The sequence below is a fragment of the Tyto alba genome, unplaced genomic scaffold (assembly GCF_018691265.1).
Source record: "Tyto alba isolate M040663 unplaced genomic scaffold, T.alba_DEE_v4.0 Super-Scaffold_30, whole genome shotgun sequence".
In the NCBI taxonomy this organism is placed as follows: domain Eukaryota; kingdom Metazoa; phylum Chordata; class Aves; order Strigiformes; family Tytonidae; genus Tyto; species Tyto alba.
The window spans coordinates 37,013-56,440 of NW_024881305.1; the positions used below are offsets into that span (position 1 = coordinate 37,013).

Here is a 19,428-nt window from a genome sequence, read left to right on the forward strand (position 1 = left end):
AAAGACGGATTGCATGCTTTGAAGGAGACTGATGGTCTAGATGGATGGTTAGCCTCATGGGGATTGGGAAGTTGGCTAAGGGATCTGATCAAAACCTGTCTGGGACCCTTATTGCTCATAGGGTTCTGCCTCCTGTTCGGGCCATGCTTAGTCAGTTGCTTAACTCAGCGGATGTCGGATATCGCCCATGCGATGTTTGAAAAAAGAGGGGGAGATGCTGGGGCCAGAGTGTTAACAGTAAGAAATGTTTATCAGAAGATATGAAGGACACACTGTCCTTGAAGCAGGGAAGTTGGTTAAAGTTATGAAAAACAGGACGCTGAACAGGGATGTGCTTACCGCAAAAATGCTGAAGTATTGCAAAGTATGCAAAACATTGTTATCCAAGCAGAATGTATGTTATGCTTGTGTTTATCGCGTGAACAGTAGTAATAAGCCAATGAGCTTGCTTGACAAGGCGCGTGCTTGCATTAGGACATTATAAAAAGAGAACATTTCACGGAATAAACCGAAGCTTATTTACTCATCATATTGATGTGTCTTGCTTCCCCGTCTCCGGCTGCGGCACTTCACATCAAAAATGTTGAAAGGCAAAAAGCAAAATCATCTTCCTGAATGCGTTTAGGGAGGTGGGGCTTTTGCTGCAGTAAGATTTATCTGCTTGTTGGATTTTACCATTGCTGTTCTCATAAGTATTCTAAATTACTGGAGTATAGATTAGCTTTTGCACCTTCTTAAGGAATAATCTTTTCAGCAGTGAAACATGTATGTTCAGTTATTAAACCTGATGATTCTAAACTGCCGAACTTTGGGCTTGCTGGGGTTTAAAACGTGTGAAGATCGAGTGGCTTTCATAAATAACCCCTTCTTAGCCCACCATGTCTGTAGACCTGCAGATCTTGTACTTATTTTCTCTTCCCATGCAGCGTGGAGCCCTGTGCAGGCTTGCTCAGAGATCCAGGGGGCTAGACCTGTTTTTAGTAGACTGTTAACTTCTACCTAATCTTTGCAGTATGAAATGAAGAATCAGTAGTATTAGCTGTCATTCAACATGGACATAGGTAGGAATGGTTCATGTAGGGAGATAATTTTTTCCTACTTCAGCTTGCTTCATATTTCCAGAGCAGTTAGGAATAACGAACAGTGAATTCATTAGCAAACTACCCACTGACTCTGTATTACATATCAGTAGTAAACCCTAATGCTGAGGTGAAACCAGAATGTCTGATCTAGGTGAAAGGTAAACTTGGTTACTCTTTCAGTCAGTCAGTAAGCTCAGACAGACATTCTGGTCCCAGGCTATATGAGGCTTGGAGGGATTAACTTGCACAGTAAGAAGTGCGTGATAACCCTAAATCTCCACGATTGTAACTGACACTGCTTCACATTCCATACCAGGATTCAAACTCCTACCAGATTCCCCCACCTAATCACCCAGTCCCTCTTCTCAAAATTCCAGGTGCTAACAGAATAAAATATTCAACTGAATAAAGGGATGGTAACTAGTAACATACTGAATGGGCAAGCCTGGTGTCTCAGCTGGTCACTGACCAGCGACCTTCCTTTCCAAGGGAAGTAGGAGCGTTTGTGTCTGTGAGCACTGGACACCATACAGCTTCACTGAGAAGGAATCAGAGTTCTTATTTCGTAGTAATGAATTATTATATAAATACTGAAAGTCATCTGCTTATGTTGTAATTTCCCCAAAGGTTTCTCCAGATAAACCGATAGTTTAAGTAAACATTTCCACAGAAACTAGGTTTTTCAACTCTAGGCCTCTGCATGCCTTCCTGAATGACTTTAATTCACTAAAAGAAATCAAACATAGCAAAATACTTAAGTAAAAAATACCACTGTGTTTGCATTGTAATATTAATATATCATTAAGCACAATAAGCATAATCGTAGGATAGAATAGAATGACAATAAAAGAATGCTGAAGAATTCTGTGGACTTCTGCTATAGTTAACATCATGGATTAGTAACTGTTCTAAAACATGCTTAAATTTGAGATTACAGAACTAAATGTACAGAAAATAAACATTTCAAGTATAGCGGTTTGAAATACAGTTAAACTGAGCTTGTGACCACACATTGAAACATGGACATTAACATGAAACAAAAGGAAATTTTTTTTTTTTTTTGTAGCATTTAGTACCACCCATTTTGTGTTTTTCACTAGAGTTTAAATTGTACTGAGACATAATTACTGTGTAAATGCATATTTAAGCTGAATTAACTTTGGGACAAGCTTTGGCTAAGAAATCTTCAAGCTTGAGATAAATTGAGCATATGAGTGCTTACTGCAGTGCAAAGAAATTCGTCATTTTGTTTGACTAAATGTCAATTCTTTTTGAAGGATTGGAATGGTTTTAAGTTGAAGTCGTAAAATTATGAGAGAGTGATTAAAAGATTTGCTGTCATCAAAATTTAGAGAAATATTTTAAGTTGAGGAATATATCTTCAGGCCAATGAACAGGGAAATGGTTGGATACTTCTCCATTCAAGTACAGTTAGTATTTATGAATTATTAATTCAATCAATTCATTTGTTGTGTATTAATTTGAAGAATTATGTGGAAACACACACATTTCTTACTTCCCATGATGCGAAGGCCACTGAAGAGTGTGTACTTGTCAAGGAAAATACTTCAGCAAGGAACAAAGCCCATGGAAACTTTTCTAGTTCAAGACCACAAATAAAGAAATGGAGGAGCTGAGAGAAGACCCTAGTACCTGTCCCCTTGAATAATATTAAGCTTTCCTTTTACCCCCTTTTTCACCCTTCAGCAGAGTAATTCTACCTTGAGACCTCATAGATTATGTGATTTCTCTCTACTCTTGCGGCCCAGGTCATCGAGAAGATGGACGAGGCAGCTCCAAAAAAGGGCTAATGGCACCAACCACTGCACCTTCATGTGCACAGAAACCCCAGTGTTCAGCAATTCAGACAGTTAAAGCAGTCTTTTTTTCTTACTGAATTATCAAATTTGCTATTGTTGCTTTGTGATCTTTAATTTGGAATAGAGCCTCAATGTCTTATTCTCTTTGGTAGAAAATGATTCAATGTCTTATGTGTTGCTCCGTGGAGTGGGAAACCCTTCACGCAATCCTGCAGCCAAAAGGCCGACAGCGAGCGAGCACCAGGAGCCCGCGATGCTGGGAAGGAGGGAGGGCGGCCCGTGTGCTGGACCAGGCACAATCAGCATCTTTTCCAAGCTGAGATCAGGGCTTCTTCCTCCTGCACGGAGAGTTGTCAGCCTGTTTCTGTGGTGATCTCCAAGACACTGAGGGATTTGCTGTGGTTATATAACATGTTCCAAAAAAAAAAAAATCAGCTTAACTACCAGGATCTATGAACACTGTCAGTATTTTTGAGTGTATCCTGGACATCATGACAGCCAAAGGGTTTTGTCTGCTTAATGGTGTGGGTATGTAAATAGAGAGAGAGGAAGGCGATCTCTCTGAGGTAGGCTTTCACCAGGCATACATGTCATCTGGTGACTGCTGCCTCTGGGCTTATCAACTGTAACTTGTCCTGCTGAAGGCTCTGCTACAAATCTGCATGGAGATTTTTTTGGCGAGTGCAGCTCATGCACGTTTTCTCTGATGGATATGAACCATGAAGTGCGTAATCCCCGGGTACTCCCTTTGACCTGGTGCTCTCCTTCTTTTTTGCTTGCTGGATCCACAGAGTTACACACCAATCACATTGGTTACATTCCAGCATTCTCCCTATACCTTTGTCAGATGATTATTTCCTTCCTTTCTCTTCCCTTCACTTTACCAATACTTGTAATTTGATTGTAGTTTGCACTGTATTTGGGGCAGGTACTTTTTTTAAACCACGCTCTCCTTCCTCCACCTCCCTCCCTGCACACACACACCATCTGCCATTCCTGGGTGTATTTGGTTTCATGAAAACGTCAACTTTCTTTTTAAGCAGACGGGCCTCTCTGATTCAGGTGGATACTGCTCTGAATTAAATGCCAGGGAGGGAAAGCGTGCTGTGCAGCCATGGGGATGTGGCAGCGTCCTGCCATGTGGCAATACATGCCACACCAACCAATGCTACCGAAGTGGACACTTTGCAAAGCCTTCATGTCTCCTGTTGGTAGCTCCCTGTTTCCCTGGTCCTAGTGGTGACAGAGGAAAAGCTCAGAAAGTTCAAACCATTCATAGTTGTCATGATCTAAATTGTCAGCTAAATGCTTGGATTTTGGCTGTCTTTGAGGCCTTTCACCTCTAAAGTGCTTGGTTGTTCTGCATGTCGCCCTGAGAAAGTCTGCCTGCATGCGTGAAATAAAGGGCTTGTTTTATATTAAAATGCAAATTCATCAGTGGTCATCATGGCATACACTTCACACTAAATGAACAGTGTAGCATGTTACTATTTTTAGCTGTAGTTAGAACTTCTTAACAGGGATCTACTCCTATCAGACTATTAATGGGTGTTCCTAAATTGAATGACGAGTCCTTTGGAAGAGAATGAAGCAAGATCTGAGAGGAAATACAGATGGGCAGATGAGACAGGCATGTTTTCTTAAAATACAAAGACCTCCCAAGTTCCCTCTGAATGTGTCACTGGGTCAGATAGCCCACAGCCTCACTAAATACAGCTGCTCTTGTGTTCTTACTTTCTTAACAGATGTTGTATAGTAATTGTATTTCTGCTCCTTCTTCCTTACAGGTACATTTAAGCACAGCTTCAGCACTCTTTTACCAAAACTGAGGACCATTGTTGACAATAGCACTGTGCGGCTGCCGTGGTGTGCCGTCATAATTTAACTTTCTAAATAACCAAGTTTTGTACATTTAATTGAATAATCTTTTCCCTAGTTGCCTAAGGTAAATATGTTGTATCTCTGACACAAAAGGGCAATAAATACAGGGCCAGAAAATCGTTTGGTACTCCACATCACCTGCATTAAACATACAGTCTTAAATTAGTCTCTAGGCAGCCTCCCTAGGTGGTGGAAGGATAGCTGTTCTAAAGGACAATTTATCCCACATTAAAATTGTTCTCTCTAAGTCAGGTGAGTCAAGTTGCCCTTTCCATCCAGAAGTGAGCAAGTCCGAGTGAGTGGTTTTGACTGATGGTTTAATCCATAGATGGCTAAAGTAAGACAGAATGGATCTGCTTATGGAAAGGAGTGAAATTCATAAGAGTATGCAATTGAATCCTTGAACACCTCTTTCTGGGCAAATGTTGACCCTTGATAGTGACTGGGGAACTGTTTTGCCAATCGACGGGGTTAACACAAAGGACACAGACACCAAGCTAAAGAAATGGGCTTATTTTACTTTAGTTTAAAGCAGCAGAAAGAATAAGCAAGGTAACGCACCTCGTCATTACTGCATAAAGCTAGCTATAGTGATTAAGAAAGATCCATCACCAGTTGCCCTCCTACTTTACCATCCCCCCGCCCTGTGCACCAGCTGGGGAGCCCCGTCCCAGCGAAGGGTCGCAGAGCCTTTCCCGGCAGCTGGGAAGTCCCACGCAGGGCGTCTGCTCGTAGGGGAGGTCTGCGTCTGTTGAGAGGGGGCCTGGCTTTTGTACAGTTTAACTAACAAGTCTAAACAAACGCACGGGAGATAGCTGGTAGATTGATATGCCTCAGTCAGGCATGTCCGGATCTGGCCAGGATCCGGGCACGTCTGAGGAGTTTCTGTTTTTCTTTACATTTGGGATTTATAGTTACTTCCTATTGTTTACTTATAGTTCCCAGGGATTGTTCCCAGGGTTGCAGCATTTTCATGCTGGTAAGATGCTGGTTGCTTCATTCTGATGATAAGATGCTGATTGCTGGTCGGGGAATTCACTCAGAAGTCAACCTTGGTTTGAGGCCTATTGTTTGGGCCTTTTCTGTTTCAGGAACCAGTAAAAAAAGGAAAGTCCCACTGGCATCACTTCAGCATGGAAACAGAACCTCCTCCTCCTCCACTGCTGGGCGCAGGGGTGCATGGCAGTGGTCGGAGCTGGGCAGCAAGCAGCTCACCCAAGGTGAGGAAGAGCTGAGTGCCAGTGTTGAAATGCAGATGAGCAGGGAAGCGTGAGAGAGGCTTTCCACCCCTCGCAGGCCGCAGCCAAATGTCTTTCCCCTCCCCTAGGCTGCCCTGTCAAACTTACTGTTGCCTTTTTCCTCTGTACCCCACACACTATGATTTTTGTACACAGAAAAATGACCATTGCCTAAACTTCCTTGTGTTTTTCACTGGGCTTGCCTGCTCTAACCAAAATGAGCACCATGAGCAGGGGAGATGCTAATTTTCCATGGAAACGAGTGGAAAATGAAGTTGGGTTCAAAATAATCTCTCCACATACACTTGCAGCATCTTAGTGCCTGTTGTGTTTGTTTTAGAGATCGGAAACCAGGCACAGCATGCTCAAATGACATGCTTGGTGTCATGCAGTATTAATAGCAGGAAGCTGAGGACTTGAATCTATGCCTGTTGTCTTAGTCACAGCTTCTTAGTAATTTTGTGGGTTTTGTTTGAATTTTTTAAACATTAGTGGTTTTTTTCTTTGCAGTATTGCTTCAGCCTATGTTGTGGTTTTTCATGTGAATGATATGCACACATCCATGAATAATAAAATTACTCATCGTTTCATAAGTAACTAGATCAGGTATTGAAACAGGGGGATGGAATAGGATTTAGGGAAATCAGGAATTTATCAGTTGCTGTTTTTTATCATGAAGCAGAAAACGAAGTTTTTTCAACGATGTCATCCTTTCTGGACTGGAAAATATTTCTTTGAGTGTACGCAAACTGGATGTGTTTGCCCATAAAGGCAAAATCTCCATGCATAAATCCCTCACATGGCCAAAGAGTACTTTGCTAATACGGAGTACGTGTGCTAGCTGGGCAGGTTCCTTCCACGCCAGCGCTGCTGTGTTGGTGTCAAAAGGTTCGTACTCATGTTCAGGCAGCGAAAAAGTCATCCCTCTTAACTCATATGCTGTGTTGGAAAATGCACCTACCCCGTGCAGGCCGGGCCTTAGCTTTATACAGAGACTGCATTTTGGAGCAGCTTTCCCCAGATGCTGCGCTCTGGTGCTGCAGCTGCTTTCTAAGTGGTTTCAGCTTCAACTAATGATAGTCGTGAAAGCAAGAGGTAGTTCTTCCTACAAACTGATGTTGAACACTAAATTGGTCCTGAGTAGTTATTTATATAACAGGGTTTTTTTCATATGGCATGCTTTAACAAAGCACAGAACAATGATACAGAGGAAAAGCAGATAGTGTTTCATTTATGTTGTACCTTTGTCACTACTTTGGAGGATAAAAGCAGTGGTGCTGTATGTCCAACACTGCAAACAACTTTCACAGCTTGTTAAATGCTGAAAAGAAGCTTGAGAGTTTAATCATTTACAAAAGCTGTTGGGTTTATAGCAGATAAAATATTTCCTGCTACAGAACACATTGAAAATGCTCATTTTCATAATATGATAATTCAGAACCAATAAGTTGCAGCTCCATCTTTTGATGTTATTACAGTGATGCTGAACTTTCACTGCTAACACAAACCTTTGTCACTAACTCAACTCCAGGGCACTGTCCTTGGTTTTTGCGTGATGGCATTGCCTTTCCACTCATAGATATAAGGTCTGTGTGTGCACGATAACCAGTGGAGGAAGTTGCAGGCTTTAACCAATCTTTTGGGTTTGTTTTGTTTTGTTTTGTTTTTTTTCACAAAAAGGGAAATGAATACCAATTAAATATATAAAAGCTTAATTTCAGTTGTGCAGATTACTTAAGTGCAAAGACAAAGTGAGTTGTAATTAGGCACTTGAAAATAAGCACAATGTTTATGCCAGGGCCATTAACTCAGAGGTACTAGGTAACAGTTGCAGTGATTGGAGAAGAAAAATCCATGATTATGTGCACTGAGAAGTCTCAACTGACCAGATTCTGAAGTGGCATTTGCTTTTATTCGTATTGGTAATAATCATCTGCTAAAAATGACTTGTTTTCATTTTGTGTGTGGTCAAAACTCATTACACTGTAGCTTTTTGACACTACTGCTGACTTTTCTTAGAGCTGGAGAATCTGGAAGATTCTCTGTGTTTGAGCTGCTTCCCTCTGATTTAGGTTGTTCAGATTGTGGAAAACATAGGCATGATTCGTGCCAAAATAAAATACGGTGTGATAAATGTAATTATTGTACCCTGTGTGGGTCTGAAATGATGTGTGATCACTATAACCTGTATAATAATTGTGATGAATGTTGGAATCAAATCGAGAATATGCAAGAATAAAATATAGATGAGTGTGCTTCTTGCTCGGAACAATGTAACCACTTCTTAGAAACTCCGCCTTGAGCTGATGCAACCTCTGCTGAGAACAGCCCGCTGAAAGACAAAATCCCGCCACTTCCAAAAGATCCAATAGTACAACAGCGCGCCAAGAGGCAGAGACCTCCAGACTTTCAAAGGACCCAACAAGGGACGGACATGTACCCCAGCAACTCGAATGATCCAACGGAGGAAGAGCAGGACGACTGTCTGGTAAATGGGGATTGGTCAAGACGCAGGTACAGGAGTATAAAAGGCACTGCTGTTAGAACTCGGGGTGCGTGTGGCAGAGCTGAGACTCCCCACGCGCCCAGCGCTGCTTTGCTTATTGCTTCTCACCCTAAGTTGATTGAACCCAAATAAAATTGTATGCTTGTTATGAGATTGGACTTCAGTCAATTATAACAAGATGTTTGATAGAGTTGGTGCAGGATGAGTGTTCAGGCAACTGTTTCTCCTCCAATTACACTGATTTCGTTATTTTCTTGCTCACTTAAGACTGATTATTTTATCTCCTGCCATTATCACAGAACAGCTTTTTCTCTGACTGAATCTTGTTATTGATCCAACTTGAAAGAATAATTTTGATAGTCTATGTATTTTGTATAATCTTTCTTTGACTGAAGTTAGGAATGTTAATCCATGTGTCATTTCAAGATTGCATTGAAAGTGTTTCTCTCCACCTATATCCTTATCCCTATGTAACCTTAATGATGTGTAGCTACTACACTGCAGCAACTCTCTCTCCTACTTTTCCAGTTGACTAATAGCCCCGTGCCCCAAACTGCGGATGTCCCCAGGTGCCAGGGAGGTCAGCAAAAGTGGCCGGGCACACAGCATGCCATAGGAAATGTTTCACAGCTCAGAGGGAGAAACCGTTCTGGGAGCAAGTCAGGACACTTTGTTTCCTATGAATTCATATTTTTAGGCAAAGCTTCTGTATCCATTATTGTCAGCTTTTTCTTCTACCTGACTCCCTGTTAGTGTAAAATTTGTACAAACTTTAGCATCATTTGAGTCTCAACTTCTCTTTCAGTCTGGTTGGAATCAGATGACAGATTTTAAGATAAGCAGGTAGGAAATGCCAGGGCATGCACCATACGCCATGATCACACAAGCTTTGCTTCCAAACTGAGCTAAAAATGACTGCTGAAGGATAATGAGACATAATTACAAATCTGAGTGAGAGCTGTCTGCACTGTTTCACTATGAAGGTGGTTACTGCTAATGCACGACTATTTGTCTATAATGTGGATACTATTAACAGGAAACTTCCTGTAGCAAACTACAGCTAAACTATGCATTCACTGAGAATTCCGATGAGTGTGTTTTTCGATTGTTCAATATAATCTACCATCAAGGTAATTTGGCTTTTTTTCTGCAAGTCATTGTCGTGGTTTGGGCCTGGTTGGCAGCCAACCACAACGCAACAGCTCTCTCTCCCTTCTCCTCCAGCAATGGGAAGGGGCAGAGAGCCAGGCTTGGGGTTCGAGATAGGACTGGGATGGGGGAAAATTCCCCTTTATGATCACGAGCAAAAGGCAGACTCGTTAGGAGAGGAAAAAAAGAACAGACATTTATTACAGACACTAACAACACATAACAGAGTAGGATAGTAGAAGCATTGCCACATCTTGAGAACACCTTCCCCCCACCCCTCCCTTCTCCCCGGGCTCAGCTCTGCTCCCAATATCTCTACGTCCTCCCCCAGTGGCTCAGGGGCAGGGAATGGGGGGTGCAGGCAGGGATGCCACTTCAGTGAGGGGAGTGTCCGAAACTTGTTCTCTCCTGCTCCATCGTGGTCCCCCCCTCTCACAGGAGACAGTCCTCCACAAACTTTCTCCAACATGAGCTCCTCCCATGGGCCGCAGCGTTCCCCACACTGCTCCAGTCATGGGTCACTAACTACCTCCGACTGGATTCCCTCCCACGGCTGCAGCCCTTCCCGAGCTGCTCCAGTGTGGGACTCCCCCGCATGCTGCAATCCTCCCAGCACTGAATTACAGCAGCGGGGCTGCCTTTTCCCATGAGACCCCGGCCTTCTTCGGGCACAGCACCTTGATTATACCAAGCAGAAGCCACAGGCCATAAATCAGTGTCTGCTCCACCGTAGATCTCCATGGGTGGCGGGGGGGGCCACCCTGCCGTCTCACCACAGGATACAGGGGGGTCTCTGCTCCGGCACACCTCCCCCCTCCTTTCTTCCTCCGTTCCTCCACTGACCTTGGTGTTCATGCAGCTGCAGCAACTCCTCCTCACAAGTCTGACTGCCCGTCACCACATTCCTTCTTAAATACGTTATCGCAGAGGCGCAGCTGATGGGCTCAATTTCCCAAACAGAAGTGGAGCTGACGTGGAGCTGGAGGGAGCTTCAAGAAGCTTCTCACAGGGGGCTGCCCCGATAGCCCCCTCCCCTGCCACCAAAAAACTCCACCACTCATTCAACCCAGGACAGTCATTAGCATAATAAATTGCTTAATATGCATCTTTTATTGTGAACTAATTCATCCTTTGAGGGGAAAAAAAAGGCAATCACTAGTGTGAAATCCTAATTTAAAATATGCTTGGGAGCATATTTGGCAAGATAATGCTGATGAAAGTGAGAATTTGAAATCCAGCTAAACCAAAAATCATTTGCTTAGCTGTAGCATTTACAATAAATAAGCATATTCCTTATAAACTGCCTTGTTACATTGTTCAAGTAATGAACAGATTCATTTTTCAGGTTCAATATCATGACCTCGTGGCACTTGTTGAACTGTTTTTCTCATACGTCTTTGTCTTGTCCGTCTGCATAAATCTGATCTTAAACGAGAGGAGCAGTGAGGCTGTGACTTTGCATACGGCCTCTGTTCTGCTGGGCAGTTCCGTCATCTTTATCAAATATACTCATACCAATTAAAGTAAGCAACAGCGGTAAGACTGAACCAATATTTGATCACCCCTACAATTGGCAGTGCATTACTGTAACTAATAAGAAGCCTTTCCTCCTCTGTTAATCATACCTTCCGCCTTCAAAAGCTCAGCTGAGCAGCACTATCTAATGGAATACGTAATAACTCAATCACAGGGAGAGAGCTATCTCCTCAGCTGCTCTGCAGCATCTGTCACTACGTTTGTTTGATATTTGAAAATGTAAGAATACATTATAAGTGGTTGAGATATCTCATGAAAGAAATCATCATGTACAAAGCTGTTAGAGCTTGTAAATAGAAGTTTCTTCTAAAGTGATCCCTGTCCTGCATTCCCTACCGAAGAGGGAATTAACATGTGTGGAAAGGCTATTTTAGCTCTTCAATTGAATGCTTCTTCCTGGGGGATTGTTCGTAATTCCGCACCCAAAGACACTCTCTTCTAGAAGAGGACAAAAAATATTTCGATGCACCAGAGAAAACTGTTCTTCATCCATTCTTATTTTTAAAAAAATTCTGCACAAAATCTTGCTTTTTACTTAACTCTTCAGCAGTAATTTCTGTCACATAATAACCATCTCATTACCCATCACATACCTAAAAAGCCCATGAAACTCCAGTGCTTCAAGTTCCAGTTCATGCCACCTTTTCAAGTATAAAAAGGTGTGTGCTTCCTGATGTGTCTGCTTTTGAAAATATATCAAAAACACAGGTCATATGCCCAGGACAATTAGCAGTTTCTCATCCTGCCAGGCCTAATACTGTATAAAGAAACACTACGCACACTGCAGACTGCACCAGGTACTTTTAACGCTATTCACATTCCTCTCCAGATGTCTGGGCGCTATGAAATAATAAACCTTTTATTTCTTTTGTCTTCCAAGAGGAAGAAAAGTCCTCTTTATTAATAGCTTTCTTTTAAACAAAAAGTTCTTTAAAAATGTTACCTGCATAGATAACAATCTCTCATTTGAAATACAAAAAAAAAAAAAAAAAAAAGGCTACTTTTCCTTCTAATACTCCCTTCCAAATTCCCCCCAAAAGGCAGCAGAAAGGGTTTCAATAAAAATATTACCTTTCCACTGGTATATCAATCCGCCTATCTCTGCTTCCTTTCACTGGGAACACAAAAACACTAATCAGAGCCAGAATAAGCGTTTTTAGGCCCACAGCGAAAACTTCTCACAGAAAGCACCTACATGGACGATCGTCGCTGTGCAGCACTGTTTCCTCCAAACTACCATGCTGCACATGGCAATCCCTGTCTAGCTGCTTCCTTTCACTGGGAACACACAAATCTTCAGCAGAGCCAGAATAGCACTTTTAGGCCCACAGCAAAAACTTCTCACCGAAAGAATGGAATGCTGGATAGACGATGGTGAAATGGGCAGATGACTGCTTTCGCAGAGTGATGGAGAGATGACTGGGTGGAGGGTGCAGGAATGAATGGTCCAGAAATGTGGAAAGAGGGATGATGAGGTGGATGGATGGATGGATGGATGGATGGATGGATGGATGATGGATGGATGGATGGATGGATGGATGGATGGATGGATGGATGGATGGATGGATGGATGGATGGATGGATGGATGGATGATGGATGGACAGACAGACAGACACATGAATGACTAGAGAATTTGGTGGAGGGATGAATGGGTTGATAAATACATGGATGACTGGACAGAATGTTGTGCTGGGATCTGGCCTTCTTAATGGTTGGTTGGCTGGCTGAATGCGTTGCCTCAGGGGTGGAAGATTGTTCATGCAAAATGTATGGTGAAGGGATGTTGGCCTGCGTGGATGAGTGGAGAAAGAGCCGGAGAGATGGATGTGTGATTTGATGGTTGGTTGGATTGGTTGAAGGCTGGGTGACTTGGTGACTGGCTGGATTGATGGATGGTTGGACAGATGGACGGATGGATGGTTGGACAGATGGATGGGTGGATGGACGGAGGGATGGATGGATGGATGTTTATCTCCTGCTTTGTCACCTCTCTATTACAGCTCCAGCCGAGCCAGAGGAACCACCATTGCAGCCAACCCTGGGTGAGCTCAAGGCCTCCCACGTCCCCCCTGAGTCCGTGGAGCTGGAGTGGAGCATCCCCAAGGGCACCTTTGACTCCTTCACGGTGCAGTACCGGGATGCCCAAGGCCAGCCGCAGGTGCTGCCCGTGGATGGGGGTTCCCGCACGGTGACCGTGCCGGGGCTGTCCCCGTCGCGCCGCTACAAGTTCAACCTGTACGGGGCGTGGGGTCGGAAACGTCTGGGCCCCGTCTCCACTGACGCCGTCACAGGTGAGGGGGCACCTGCAGGTCCCATCCCATCCCCGTCCCCTTTGGGCTCTGGGTTTGGGTCACGGCAGGAGCTGGGACCGGGCCTGTGCTGGTGCTTGGGACGGTTGTGAAATGGGTTCCTCTTGTGTGCTGAGTGGGGGCTGGCCAGATGTTTGCGTGGGAGCGTTTGGAGGATTGGAAGGACAGATTGGTGGCAGGAGGGTTTGATCAAGGGACTCTTTGGTTGAACGAATGGAGCTGCGGATGGATGGGCAGAGGTTTGACTGGTTGGCTGGCTCAGTGGGTGGATGGATGGAGGGAAGCGGATGGATGGAGTGTTTCTTGAAGGGTCTGGGGGCGGATTTTGGGGTCTCCAACGGGAGGTTTTGGGGGTTCGGGGGAGGTGTCAGGGTCTGGCAGGGGGTGGGGGGCCGTTTTGGGTGGTGTCGTCGTGTCCCCCCCCCCCCCCAACCTCACCGCGCCCCCCATGCGCATGCGCAGGACGGGCCCGCGCTGGAGCGCGAGGTGCAGCAGCCCCATGCGCCAGCCCTGCCCCTCGGCCCCGCCTCCCGCGCCTCGCCCCGCCCCCAGCCCCGCCAGCACCAGCGCGGCCGCCATCGCTGGGAGGGGGGGTGGGTGTGTGCACCCCGGAGGAGCCCCTATATTGGGGGGGCACCCCAAGCCCCGCCCCAATGAAGCCACGTCCCCCCCATAGGCGGCAGCTGGGGGTGCTGGGAACACACGTTTATTGGGGGCTGCAGTGGCTGGGGGGGTCCCCAATAAATGGGGGGACCTTGGGGGGCCCCTCATTGGGGGGAGGGGGGAAATCACCATGGCTGGGGGTAATTGGGGGGCAGGACCTTGCAGGGGTCCCCATTAAGGTGGGGGGGTCCCCAAAAGAAGGGGGACCTAATAAGGTCCTCAACATTTGGGGGGGGTCCCCATTATGCTGGGGGGTCCTCAAGGCTGGGGGAGTCCCTAAAAGGGTGGGGACCCGTGGGGGTCTCTGGGGTCGATATTGGGGTGCAGGGTCCCCATCATAGGTGGTTTTGGGGTGGGACCCTGAGAGCGATATTGGGGTGCAGGGTCCCCATGGCTGGGGGTTTTGGGGTGGGATCCCGGGGGGGGATCCCCAATAGGGTCCTCAAGGGTTAGGAGGGGGTTCCCATTAAGGTGGGGGATCCCCAAGAGTTGGAGGGGGGTGTGTGTCCCTAAAAGGGTGGGGACCCGTGAGGGTCTCTGGGGGTGATATTGGGGTGCAGGGTCCCCATGGCTGGGGGTTTTGGGGTGGAATCCCGGGGGGGGGGGGGTCCCCAATAGGGTCCTCAATGTTTGGGGTGGGGGAATCCCTAATAAAGAGGGACACACACACACACACACACACACACACACACACACACTCTGCAGGGTGTTTCTGTAGCGGGCATGTGCCCCAGGGGAAGGGATTGGGGGGGGGGGGGTGTTGTTCAAGGGGGGGTTTCGGTGACTGGGTGGGGGAGGTGACCCCCCCAAGAGGTTTATCTTTTTTTTGGGGGGCGCCCCTCAGGCCAGGCCCCCCTCGAAGCCGCGCAGGCGCCGGGCCAGCTGCAGGTCCTTGGGGTAGAGGGTGACGCGCCGGGCATGCAGTGAGCAGAGCGAGGCGTCCTCCAGCAGCCGCACCATGAACGCCTCTGCTGCCTGCGCCCACCCCCCCAAAAAAAACAACAAACAACTCAGGGCCCCCCCCCCCCCCCCCCAAAATCCAACACCCCCCCCCTCCCTTTGGGGACACCCCTGGGGGGCAGGGATACCTCCCTCCAAAGCCAGACCCCTCTCACCACCCACGGAACCCCCCTCAGCACCCAGAGGAACCCCCCTCTAATACCCACCCCCCCCAGCACCCATAGAACCCCCCCCCAAACCCATCCCAGCACCCATGGCCCCCCCAGCACCCTGGAGACACACAGATGTTCCTCCCAGCTCCCATAAGGGATCCCCCCCCACCAGACACCCCCCCAAACACCCATAGGACACCCTCAAACCCATCTGAGCACCTATGGGACCCCCCCCCAGCACCCACAGGACACCCTCATCACCCATAGGATGCCCCTCCCAGCACCCATAGGACACCCTCATCACCCATAGGATGCCCCTCCCAGCACCCATAAGCCCCCCAGATGAACCCACAGATGCGCCTCCCCTCGGCACCCATAGAACCTCCCCAATCTCCTCCTATCACCCACAGAACCCCCTCAAACCCATCCCAGCACCCATGGGCCCCCCCCAGCACCCTGCAGACACCCCCACACCCCCTCAAATGATCCCTCCAGCACCCATATGGGACGCCCCCACCAGACTCCCCCCCCCAAGCACCCATAGGACCCCCCAGGCCCCCTCCAGCACCCATAGGACCCCCCCTGCACACATAGGACCCCCCCAAATGAACCCCCAGCACCCATGGGCCCCCCCAGCACCCATAAGCACCCCCAGATGTTCCCCCCCAGCACCCACAGAATTCCCCACACCCTTCCTATCTCCCATAGGAACCCCCAGACCCGCCCCCCCAGCACCCATGGGCTCCCCCCAGCACCCATAGGACCCTCCCAGCACCCATAAGCCCCCTCAGATCAACCCCCAGCATCCGAGGCCTCCCCTCCCTCAGCACCCATAGAACCCTCCCAGACCCCTCCAGCACCCAATACCTCCCCCAGCACCCATAGGACCCTCCCAGATCCCTCCCAGCACCCATAGGACCCCCCCCAAATGAACCCCCAGCACCCATGAGCCTCCCCCAGCACCCACAGGACCCCCCCCAGCACCCACGGGCCCCCCCCAGCACCCACCTCCTGCAGGGCCACCAGCGCCATCCGCTGCCACCGATAATCCACCCCCCGGGTAAACATGAGCAGATCTCCCGCACCTGGGGACACGGGGACACCCCAAGTGACACCGTGGGGATACCCCAGGTGGGGGGACAACCCCATGGTGGGGGGAGGGGGGGAGGGAGGGAGTACCCTGGGGACAGCCCGAGCATGGGGACACCCTGGGGTGTCACCTTAGGGACACCTGGGGACACCCCACCCCAGGGCGAGGGACAGCAGGGATGTGGGGGACACCTTTAGGGACATTTTGGGGACCCCCCCACGCCAGGGCAAGGGACACCAGAGATGTGGGGGGCACCTTGGGGACATTTTGGGGACAACGCTGGGGACACGTTGGGGCCCCCCACCCCAGGGCGAGGGACAGCAGGGATGTGGGGGGCACCTTGGGGACATTTTGGGGACCCCCCCACGCCAGGGCAAGGGACACCAGAGATGTGGGGGGCACCTTGGGGACATTTTGGGGACACGTTGGGGACATGTTGGGGCCCCCCACCCCAGGGCGAGGGACAGCAGGGATGTGGGGGGCACCTTGGGGACATTTTGCGGACCCCCTGGGCATGGGGACAGTGCCCCTCTGGGGGGAGGGGCACAGGGGACAGCCCGTACCCCCCAGGGACTGTGGTGGTGGGGGGACGGGGACACCCCAAGGACATTGGGAGGCGGACAAGGCCACTGCGTCACCGGAGGAGAGGGGGAGGGGACAAGGCCAGAGGGAGGGGACCCACGTCATCGCAGGGGCCAAGGACATTGGGGGGCTGGGGGAGGTGGGGGACCCGGGGGGTGTTTGGGGGTGCCTGGGGGATTCCGGGGGGGGGTTTTGGGAGGTTTGGGGGTGCTGGGGGGGGGTTGGGGGTCCTGGAGGGGATCTGGGGGGGGTTTAGGGGTGCCAAGGGGGTGTGGGGGGGTTGGTTTGGGGTGTCCCCCACGGGGGTTTGGGGGTGTCTCCGCAGGGATGGGTTTTGGGGTGCCCAGGGAAGTGGGTGCGGGTTGGGTGTCGCCTGAGGGGGAGCGGGTTTTGGGGTGCCCCCAGGGTGGGTTTTAGGGTTCCCCAGGGTGGTTTTGGGGTGCCCAGGCAGGTGGGTGGGTTTTGGGGGTCCCTAGTGGTGCTTTTGGGGTGCCCCCGGGGTTGTTTTGGGGCACCCAGGAAGGTGGTTGGTTTTGGGGTCCCCCCTGGGGTGGGTTTTGGGTTCCGCTGGGAATTGATTTTGGGGTTCCCCCAGGGTGGTTCTGGGGTGCTCAGGCGGGCAGATGAGTTTTGGGGACCCCCAGGGAGGTTTTGGTGTCCCCCGGGGTGGGTGTTGGGGCTCACCAGGCGGGCGAAGGGCCCGGGGCGCAGGAGCAGGTGGTGCTGCTCTGGTACCTGCGGATCTCCTGCAGCACCCGCTGGCTGGGGCGAAACCCTCGGGACATGGGGGACAGGGACAGGGTCAGGGGGGATGGGGAGGGGAAATGGGGGGACAGGGACAGGGTCAGGGGGGATGGGGAGGGGAAATGGGGGGACAATGGGTGGACAGGGACAGTGTCGGGGGGGGGGGGAGGGGGGAGGACATGGGGGGACAGGGACAGCTTCGGGGGGGGCGGGGGGGGATGGAGGGGGGACGGGGGGGACAGGGGGAGACAGGGACAGCGTCGGGGGGACAGGGGGGACACGGGGGAACAGGGACAGCATTGGGGGGTGACAGGGCGGGTGGGACGGGGGGGAACAGGGACAGTGTTGGGGGGTCACAACAGTGGGACATGGAGGGGGACAGGTGTGACAGGGACAGTGTTGGGGGGGACACCAATGGGGTATGGGGGGGGACAGGGACAGCGTCAGTGGGGCTGGCACTGGGGGAGGGCTATGACAGGGGGTGACACCAAGGGGACACGGAGGGGGGGGGCAGGGGGGACTCAGGGCACAGGGCCGGGGGATCTCTAGGTCTCAGCGTGAGGGGACGCGGCTGGGAGGGATCTATAGGGGCTGCATGGGGGATACAGAGGATCTGTAGGGGCTGGGGGGGGAGGACGGGGGAACCTATAGGGTCTGGGAGGGATCCATAGGGCCAGGGAGGATGACAGGGGAACTATAGGATCCAAAGAGATCTATATGGCCCAGGGCAGGAATAACAGAGGGATCCATCCAGTCCAGGGTTGGGGGGAGGCAGGGATCCATAGGGTCCCTCTCCCGGGAGTTCTATAGGGGCTGGGAGAGATCTATAGGGTCTGGAGGGGGTGGGGATCAACGGGGCCCGGGGGAATCTATAGGGCTGGGTTTGGGAAAGAGAGAGAACTATAAGGTCGGGGGGGGAACCTACAGGGTCCAGGGTGGAAAGGGAGGGACCTATAGGGTCTGGGAGGGACCTATAGGGTTTGGGGGAGTCTATAGGATGCAGGGTGGTAGGGAGGGACCCATAGGGTGTAGGAGGGATCTATAGGGCTGGGGATCGGGGAATTTATAGGGTTGGGGGGATCTATAGGGGGAGGGATCTATAGGGTGTGTGGAGATCTATAGGGTCTGGTGGTAGGGAGTGATCCATTGGGTCCAAGAGGGGTCTATAAGGCCGTGGAGGGGGGTCAGGGAAGGGTCTGTAGTGTCCAGGGGGGATTTAGAGAGGGATGTATAAGGTCCAGGGGGGGGTCTATAGGGCCCGGAGGGTGGGGGGGGTTAGGGAAGGATCTATAGGGTCCAGAGGGAGTCTATAGGGGGGGGGGTGTGATCAGGGAAGGTTCTATAGGGCTGGGGTGGGTGGGCGGTCAGGGAAGGGTTTATTGGCCGGGTGGGGGGGCGGTTCTATAGGGCCGGGGGGGGTGGTCAGGAAAGGGTCTATAGGGTCGGGGGGGCTCTATAGGGCTGGGGGGGATGTCAGGGAAGGGTCTATAGGGTCAGGGGGGTTCTATAGGGGTTGGGGGGGTTCTATAGGGCCGGGGAGGGGGTCAGGGAAGGATCAGGGCGATCTACAGGGGGGTTCCATAGGGGGGGTCCCAACCCCTCCCCTTCCACTCACGACGGGGCCGGCGGGCCGGGGTCGGGGCCGGAGGCGGGGGCCGGAGGCGGGGTCTCGGGACGCGGCGGCGCCGGGGCGCGGCGGGCTTGGAGCGGGGCAT

General features: G+C 50.2%; 1 pseudogene; it reads right to left on the reverse strand.

Annotated features, from left to right (window-relative positions):
• Positions 1-14,966: 14,966 nt before the first annotated feature.
• Positions 14,967-19,428, reverse strand: LOC122154091 (annotated as a pseudogene).